This window comes from Rhinopithecus roxellana, chromosome 15 (genome assembly GCF_007565055.1).
Source record: "Rhinopithecus roxellana isolate Shanxi Qingling chromosome 15, ASM756505v1, whole genome shotgun sequence".
Classification (NCBI taxonomy): Eukaryota; Metazoa; Chordata; class Mammalia; order Primates; family Cercopithecidae; genus Rhinopithecus; species Rhinopithecus roxellana.
In genome coordinates, this window is record NC_044563.1 from 52357861 (window position 1) to 52367114 (window position 9254).

Sequence of the window (9254 nt, forward strand, 5' to 3'; positions counted from 1 at the left end):
GGTTATTGTCTCTTCCTTTCTTGAAAACCACAGGGGAAAAAAAGGCAGGATTCTGATATTTGTCAAATTTTGTTCATTTGTAATCACATGTATTCCCACACTTATCCTTCTCAACACCTGTGCATAAGATCATTGATAGGAGAAAAAAAAAAAATCTGTCCATCAGTACTTTCTTATTCAGGTCTAAATTCTGCTCTCATAGAACTTAAAATTAGACTGAACAGACACTAAGAGAAACTACATTTGTGAACTACATTGGCAGGACCACCCCAGGGAATAAGAAGCCCATCTATTATTTATGTTTTCTTATCACATTATTTGGATTTTCTAGATGAACCCAAATACAATGGCCTCTGGGCACTCCAACACAGAAAAAGGCAATGATTTATTGACATACAATGTTAACAACACAAAGATAGTGTGGAACAAATACAGCGATGAGGAGTCATAGGCAAACTGCAGACCACTGGGGATAGTGTATTGAGGAAATAGGAGCAAATTCAAGTTGTTTTCATTACATACACACAGAGCTAGCACCAACTTAAGAACAGGGATCCAGAGATGTAATGTACTTTGGGGAAGAAAAGATAAAGAGACTTGGAATATCTCAATTAGAATATATATGATCTGAATGACAGCTGTCATTTACAGATCTCCTTGAAATCCATTCCCTCTCTGGGACCTTACAAGGTGAGTAGGAAGGTTTCCCTAATTGCACAGAAAAAGAAACTGAACTTTATAGATGATAAGTGACTTAGTTAAAGTCTCGTCTGTCTAGTACTTTTGTACACAATCTCTTCCCCTCGGTGGCAAGATCTCACACACTATCAAAAACTCCTGTTGCTCTACTACTAGTGGACTCTCATAGAGAATCTATGTGAGAGAATCTCTATCTCATAGAGACCCTGTGGAGCATAGGGCCTCCACTTGAAATTCTCATATTCTAAGACTTCAATTTGTGCCCAGTTACTTTCTACCTGAATGGACCCTTTAGCATAGCTATTTGGACTGAGCTGATCCTTTGCTTAGATTGTATTTCTGACTTGTGTAGCCAACCCTTCTAGCTTGCCCCTTCCCTGAGTTCTGAATCTCAGGATCCCAGCCTGAGTTCTGCACATCTATGAAAGGAGTTCATATACTTGCAGTTACAGGATTTAGCAGTAGAAACAGCATGGACTTTGGAGCCAAGACTAGCCTATGTTTAGATATTAGTTAACATGTTTGGATATTTAACTATAGGATATACACCTGGGATAGGCCATTAAATTTCTTTGAGCCTTAAGGTTCTCCTCTGTAAAATGAGGGTACAATAGAATTATTTTAAGGTTTCTCAACATCAGCACTATAAACATTTGGGGCTAGATAATTCTTTTCTGTGGCAGCTACCTTATGTATTACAGAATATTTAGCAGCATCTCTGGCCTCTATACAGTAGATGCCAGTAACACCACTCCATCCTAAGTTAGCAAGATCAACATTGTCCCCAAACATTGCCAAAAATCCTCTGGGTGGCAACATTGGCCCCAGTAGAAAGCTGCTGGGTTATTGTAAGTATTACAAATAATATATATGAAGTTTCTTGCACATAGTAATTGCTTAACACAAGGAAGCTGTTACTGTCAATATCATCATTATCAATATGACACAGCTAGGAAATACCAAGACTGGATCTGAAAATCAGGTTCTCCTGCTCTTAATCCTTCTAAAACAATGGATACAAGTCTATTTGAGAAAATCAGTGAAATCAGGAATAAATTGGTGATCTGTGGAGATTGATTAATAGACACCAGGACCATGAAGCCAAGTAAACTTTTAGACTTTATCATGTGGGCAATGGTGAACAAATGACTTCAGAGCATCAGAAGGATATACACAAAGATGTGTATTATTAAATGTAGGAAATATTTCTTAATTAAAAGTTTCCTTTATTAAATAATATATATTGTTTAGTGGGGAGGGTAGGCATGGAGAAGGAAAATGATGTTTCTTGCTTTGAAGAACCAGGTCTTAGAAAGTAGAAGAACCTGAGATACTCTGGAGAGCTACATATCAGGAAGCAATGGATGGTCTCTTCATGATGCCACAGCTGGGTTGAATGAACAACTACTGCTTTTCAGCCTTTGAATCACTCTACTTAAATTAAAATTCCCAGGAAAGAGTATCTAGTTTGCATAAAGCCCATCTTGGGCATACTCTGTCCAGGGGAAAACTGGGCACCTCAGAAAAGTAAAGTATCTTGACATGGCATCTGGGCTTACCTTGATCTAAGTCCAGGGCTGTGCTTGCTACAACTGACTTTCTTGAACCAACAGACCAACCAGGGCTCGAACACTGGAAAAAGGGCAGTTCCCATCTGAGAACTGGAGAGTTGTTAGCAGAGGAAGGAAAATTCTGAGTAGATAAAAGCAATAGCCATCCCTCCACTTCAGAGAAGTAAAAGAGCTAGAGATAAGAGTATGACTGGAAGAGAGGCGAATGGTTAGAGCATTGTTCCCCCAATTCGGAAACCAGATGTGATGAGCTTGATTCAGGTATAGACAGTGCATAAGGCAATACAGAAATGGACTATAAGCAAAGCAGCTGACATGTAGACACAGCAATCCATATTCAGGACCCATCTATTAAACACACCCTTGTACAGCATGCCAGCTTTTGATCTGGTGTTCCGGGAGGAAGAAAGAAAGCTCATTCTCCTTTGAAGTAGGATGACAGGAACAAAACCCAAGGAGCCTGAAGACAATGGCTTCACCACTAGAGAACTGGGAAGGCAACTCTGATGTGATGATTTTTAGAAGTCAAGGTGAATATCCCAGAATTTATGAGCAACAAGAATGGGCTTTTATAATAATGGCAGAATCAAAGATTACATGGGTCAGCAGAAAGACAACTTAACTGAGTCAGCAGAAAGTCAGCTATAGGAAAGAAAGAAAGACAGATTTGCATAGACTCCTAGCTGTCAATAGTTCAGGATGACCAGTACAGTGGTCCTCAAATTTTTGGCCTCAAGATCCTTTTATACTCTTAAAATTTATTATGAATTGTTTAAGTGGGTTGTATCCAGCAACAATTACAATGTAAGAAATTAAAACTAAGAAACTTAAAAAAACTATTTATCAGTCATTTAAAATAACAGTAAGCCTCTTACATGTTCACATAAATAACATGCTTCATAAAAAGAAATTATATTTTTCAAAACAAAAGTTAGTTGTTTTATAATTTTTCAAGTCCCTTTAATATCACTTAGTAAGAGACAGCTGGATTATCATAGCAGCTACTTGCACTGAGTCTGTTGCAAAAAGTACACATCACATAGCCTCTGGAAAACTCTGTAAATCCATGGGACTGTGGGAGTGAAAAGGAAAGTAGCATCCTAATATTAAGAAAATAACAAGTTTGACCTCGTGGACCTCCTAAAAGAATCTTGGTGACCTGCAGAAATCCCTGGAACACACTTTGAGAACCACTGTGCTAAACCAAGGGGTAGGAGTGGGAGGACCATAAGAAAAGAGAATACCAAGGAAATGATTGGTGGATTGGTGTTTAGGGGTAGATGAGGAAGGACATTGTTGGCATACTGAGATGTTGAGACTTGATCCTGAAGACCAATGTTTCCCACACTAGTGTTCAAAAAAACATTGTTCTGAATGATATTAGTAGTAATGTGCTGAAAAAGATGTTTCATAACCAAAAAGTTTGCAAAATGGTATACATTGAGTCCCTTTGTAAGATGCACAGTTCACAGACCACATTAAAGGCTTCTAGGAATCCTACAATTAAAAATTTAAAAAATAACTTCATGCACAAAGCAGAGAAAGAAAAGAGAGTAAAGGGGGAAAGGAAAATATAGAATAAGCAAAATAAATTATAAAATTTAAAAAATGAAAAACTGGCATGAACACAAGGACTTATGCCTATAATCTCAGCACTTTCGGAAGTCAAGGCCAGAGGATCTCTTAAGCCCAGGAGTTCGAGACCAGCCCAGGCAACATAGTGAAATCCCGTCTCTACAAAAAAAAAAAAAAAAAAAAAAAAAAAAAAAAAAAAAAATTTAAATAGCTGGGCATGGTGGGACATACTTGTAGTCCCAGCTACTCAGGGGCAGAGGTGGGAAAATCATCTGAGCCCAAGAGATAGAGGCTGCAGTAGGCCATGATTATTCAATGCCTGCACTCTAGCCTGGGCAACAGAAGGAGACCCTGTCTCAAAAGAAGAAAGAAAAATTAAATCTCTACAACCTGATGTTTTCCCGACTGACTTGAGCAAGTAAAGCTGCTTTCATTATGTGTCTTTTTACTTCCCCAAAAATGGTGTTTTGCTAGACACTGTACTTGGAAAGCCCTCAGTGTGTGCTGGGGTGGCATGAAAGGCTTTAGCAGAGAAGCCTCAACTCAGGGTTATGGTCACAGAAAATATCTCCCTTGATTTTTAGTGAAGATTAGGTTTAAGGATAGAAAGACTGGATGCAGGAGAATCAACTAGATGTTTATTACATGTGAGAAGTGTTGATAATTGAACTAAGGCTGTAAGAGGAATAAAGAAGAGAGAGGCTGGACTTAAAAAGTAATAATGTCTAAATCAGTGATCTTCACAACACACTGACCTGATCCACTGCAATGCCATAAGAAAATATAAGAACTTCTCTTTACTCCTTTTGTCTAATCTTTTTTATTACTATTTTTTGTGTTTGTTTATAATGCACCTAATTCATTAGAACAATCAATATTAGAATCATAGGAACTCAGATGACACAAGCACTGACTGATCAGAACAGGCATGTGTTTGGGGGCTACAGCAGGGAAACCCTGATGATCCAGTGTTAACGCTTTAGTTGCTACCACATGGGGAGGTCTGAAGTCCCACAGGAGGGATTGGAGTAGATACAGTGGTGAGGAGAAGAGGATGTAAGAACACCTGGAAGCACTGAGTGGAACAACTGGTGTATCATACCAATATGTGCAACTATACGTCAGCCAGACATGTATGTCTTTGTAAATTTGCATGCATATAAATATAAAATCTATCCCCTGGAATGCATGATTTCTAAAAAATGAAGATTATGGATCTCATTGTATGTAGAGCATGCTACAAAGGGCTATGCACACTAGTCCTGGTGTGGTCTGGTCAGTGCAACAGATAGAAGGGCTGTTGCATTTTGCACCTCTCATTCAGGTCACTATGCCTCCATTGATGCATCTGAGACCTCATCAGTTGATTCATAGAAATGCAGATCCAACACACAGAGACCTGAAATGTTTGCTCATCTTCAAGACTGGTTTTGCCTCTTTTTCAGGAAGATATACATGAACATAGAATGGGGGCTGTGAGTGTACATTTTCATTCCTACATAGAAACAACTCCAGGAAATGTGTGCCCTGAGCTAGAGTAAGCTCCCTCGTGTAGAAACCAGTCTGGCCTTGGTAGACAGGCAGCTCAGGCTTGAATGCCAGCTCCACTCTTAAATATTATTACACTCTGAAAGCCTCAGACTCCTCATCTGTTAAAATGCACACACAAAAATTCATAGTAATACTGACCTCAGAATATGTTATTAGGATTAACAGAATTATAATAATGACTAACATTTATTAAGAATTTCTTCTGTGCAAGGTACTGTGCTAAGAATTAAGGGACATGAGGTTAGTTATCTCTTTAATTTAGATGAGAATATCCACATAAAAGTACCGAGCAAATGTACTGAGCCTAGTGCCTGGCGTATAGTATGCAGTAGGACAAGTGTTAGACATTCATATTATCACTGCTGATGATAATGACAGTGGCACTGTTATACTTCACAAGAAGAGTCTGAAGAAGGTGATGATTTTCAAAGAAAGAAATTGATTTTCAGAAAATTTAAGTCCCTTGCCATGATTATGTGTTTTCTACAAAAGAACTGAGGGGTGGGCCATAGGTGCAGGAGAAAGAAATAGAGGAAAGGAAAGTTATGCTCCCAAAGAAAGTCACACAATGCCAGCTGGTCAGCAAGGAATAAACTTTAGAAGTACAGCACACCTGGGTTTAGCTGTGGGTGGTTTCCAGGACCATTGCAGGAGCATTCTCTATAACCGTAAAAGACAGACTCCCTGAGCACCTGCATACCAGCCCTGTTTGCAAATGTGACAAGAGAAGTTAACTTCATTCATACCCTTGAATGGCATCATGAAGCAATCAGCTGTGCTGAATTTAACTCCTGTTTCCTTGTTGGGACACTTCCCTTAAAACTAAGTGCCCTGCTAAACAGTTTTTTAGTCCATATTTTTCAAATACATAAAACAATATATTTCTACTTGAGATTCTTGTGACCCTGATGTATTTATTCACATTTACTGGACACATAGTGTGTTCCACGTGCTTTGCTGGATGTTGGACATTGAGAGATGCAGGACAAGCTCTTAAAGACCTCAGAGCCTCATAGAAGAACAGAGATGGAGTCCTATTTATTACAATGGGAAAGGCCTCAACTGCTAACCAATGACTCTGGATGTTAACTGGGGGCAATAGGGAGTCACAGCATAATTTTAAGTGAGGACTGGTAGGATACAATTGCAAGGAGGCATGAGAAGATTCTTGTCTTTATCCAGGCAAGAGAGGGCAAGTGCAGAGACAAGGGGTGGAACATCCAGCAGAATAGAGCTTGGTGACCACTGCATTTGGCCAGCAAGGAAGGGGAACTAGTCAGGGATGTATATAAAGACCACTCCTTGCCCTTCAATGTGTCGTTCAACAAGTATTACTATGTGCCAGGCCCTGTGCTGGGGCTGAGGACAGAACAGTAAAGCTCAAAGACAAATGCCAGGATAGGGAGAGAAAGGGTCATGCAAGCAGAGAGGAAGTGGTGTCTAAGAGACACCTAAAGGATGAGTTGAAATGAACTAGATGAAATGAGAGGGAAGAGGGAGAGTGTTGCAGACAGAGAATATAAGACGTAGACAAGGAAAGACTCTGGGCAAGAAGTTCAGTGACTGCTCCTGTGCCTGGGTGAAGCTCAGTGTGGATAATGCAGAGTGGGAAGGGAAGAGATGAAAAATGAGGATACAGAAGGCTTTCAGGAAAGGCAGGAGAAGCAGAAGGAAGAAAGGATCACCTCCATTTCCCCCACCCTACCACATGTTTCCATGACCCCACCTCACTTTCTGGGATCCTCAAAGGGACCAGACTATCTGGAGATGGAGTTGGAGATTAAGGACCACAGGCCTGGTAGCTGGGATGACAACAAAGAATCTCTTTTCCTTCTGCTTCTCCTTCCCTATTTGTTCTCCTCCTCTTCTTCCTTCTCTTCCTCCACCTCTCTCTCTGTCCTTCCCTCTTGCCACCCACATACACCACGCTTTCTCTCACCTCTTGGCCATTGCACCTACTCTTCCCTTTGCCTGAACCACAGTCTCCCCAGGAATTCCTTCAATTTATTGCTCAAGCATTATGCCTTAGCCAAAACCCTTCCAGATCACAAACACTCTGAGTTAGGTACTTTCTCCACCACGTTCCTATAGCCAGCCAACCAGTCAGCCAGGAATGCTCACTCTGTCATAATTGCTGTCATAATTCCTGTTTGTCTCTCTCTCTCTCTCCCCTAGGCTCAGAATTCTTTGCCAACAATGGCTGTGACTGATATGTCTTTGAATCTTCAGTATCGAGCTCAGTGCTTGGCATATTTGATGTTCATAAAATGTCTGTTGAAAGAATAAATGAATCCAGGATTCATGTTTCTAATAAGTATAGAAATTGCTCTCTTACCCCACATGAGTCTTGCATATCCCTGGGTCATTGGCAATACTAGATTAGGATATGCTATTTAAGTAGCCTAAACTTAAACAATGATAAAGCTACATTACTGCATGTTTACTGCCTGTTTACTGAATGTCAAACAGACTTCTAAGTGCTTTGTGTTTACTAACTCTTTTAATTCTCACAACTTTATAACCGTTTGGTAGATGAGGAAACCAAAGCACAGAGAGGTTAAGTATTTTGCCCAAGGCCACACAGCTAATAAATGGTGGAACTGGAATTTAAACTCCAACAATCTAACTGCAGAGCAATACGGCCTTAGTAAAGCAATCTCACATCCATCATCTGACTCAATTAATGTATCACAAGATAGTAATACCTATGTATTTATTATAATGAAAGAAATCAAGAGCCAACTAAATCAAGATATTTGCTACAGTCTCCAAAGAAGGGTTACCCAAGATGCAACCCTTTCCAGCCACTTACTGCAGCCATGCTTGGTTCCTGTATATGCCTAAAGACCCCTCATTAAAAAAAAAAAAAAAAAATGTTTCAGACCCAGGCCCTATCTCATATACCATCCTGGCAATCTGAGTAAGATCTCAAGGGGGAGGAAATACTAAGGACATGTAATGTCTCTTCAGTTTACAGCCTAAAGTAGAAACAACCAATTTCTCCATTTTCCTCCTTTGAACCCCACCACAGTTCCCCCATTATCTTTCAAAGCTGGAAGGAGTAGCCCCTTCAAGAAATGGGTACTCCCCACACATGTTCCCTTCCAGCATGGAATACAAAGAAAACCATGATGAGATAATACTGTTGTTGTTTCTACTGTCAAAAACTTCTGCCTATTAATATGATTGTTTGATTTTCTCCTTGTGGTTGCCATTTTATCTCTAATCTGTATATCTCTTTCTAGAGGATTATTTCTGATTCGAGAAGGGAGCTTTGAGTCACCAAAGCATTGCTTTGTGACCAGTATCATTGATCTTGCTAGTACCATGCAGACCTCTTGTTCCATATGAGTACTCTGCAGTGTTGCTTGTCTTTATTTTTTTTTCCTTTGGCTTCCATTGAACTTCATATAAATAAAAGCAGGGTCAAACTCTTTCCAGATGCAATAATAAGAAAGAAATACTTTTATCTCAGTGTCTTCAAGCATTAACAGAAGTAACACTTCTGTTAACAGTTAACATAAAGGAAAGTTTAGATTGAGGAAGTATAAAGGAGAGTGGAGGGAAAGAACCCGAACATATTTCTCATTCCTATTTGTGACTTGGATATGAACATTGGCTTCAGGTTGAAATTTGGCAGCCCAGAAGTATTTTAACAAAAGTAATCTGAAGCAATAAAAAAGGCAGTTTTCCATTTTTATATAAGCAATAGGAGTTTTTAAAAAGGCAAGTAACAAAAAAAAATCAAAGCATTATTAGTTTGGGGATTTTTATTATACTCTTTTAACTAAAGGAATAAAAAGTTTCGTTTTTCAAGGGCAAAATCTGCAGACAGTTCTAAGCATGGATGGCCACAAG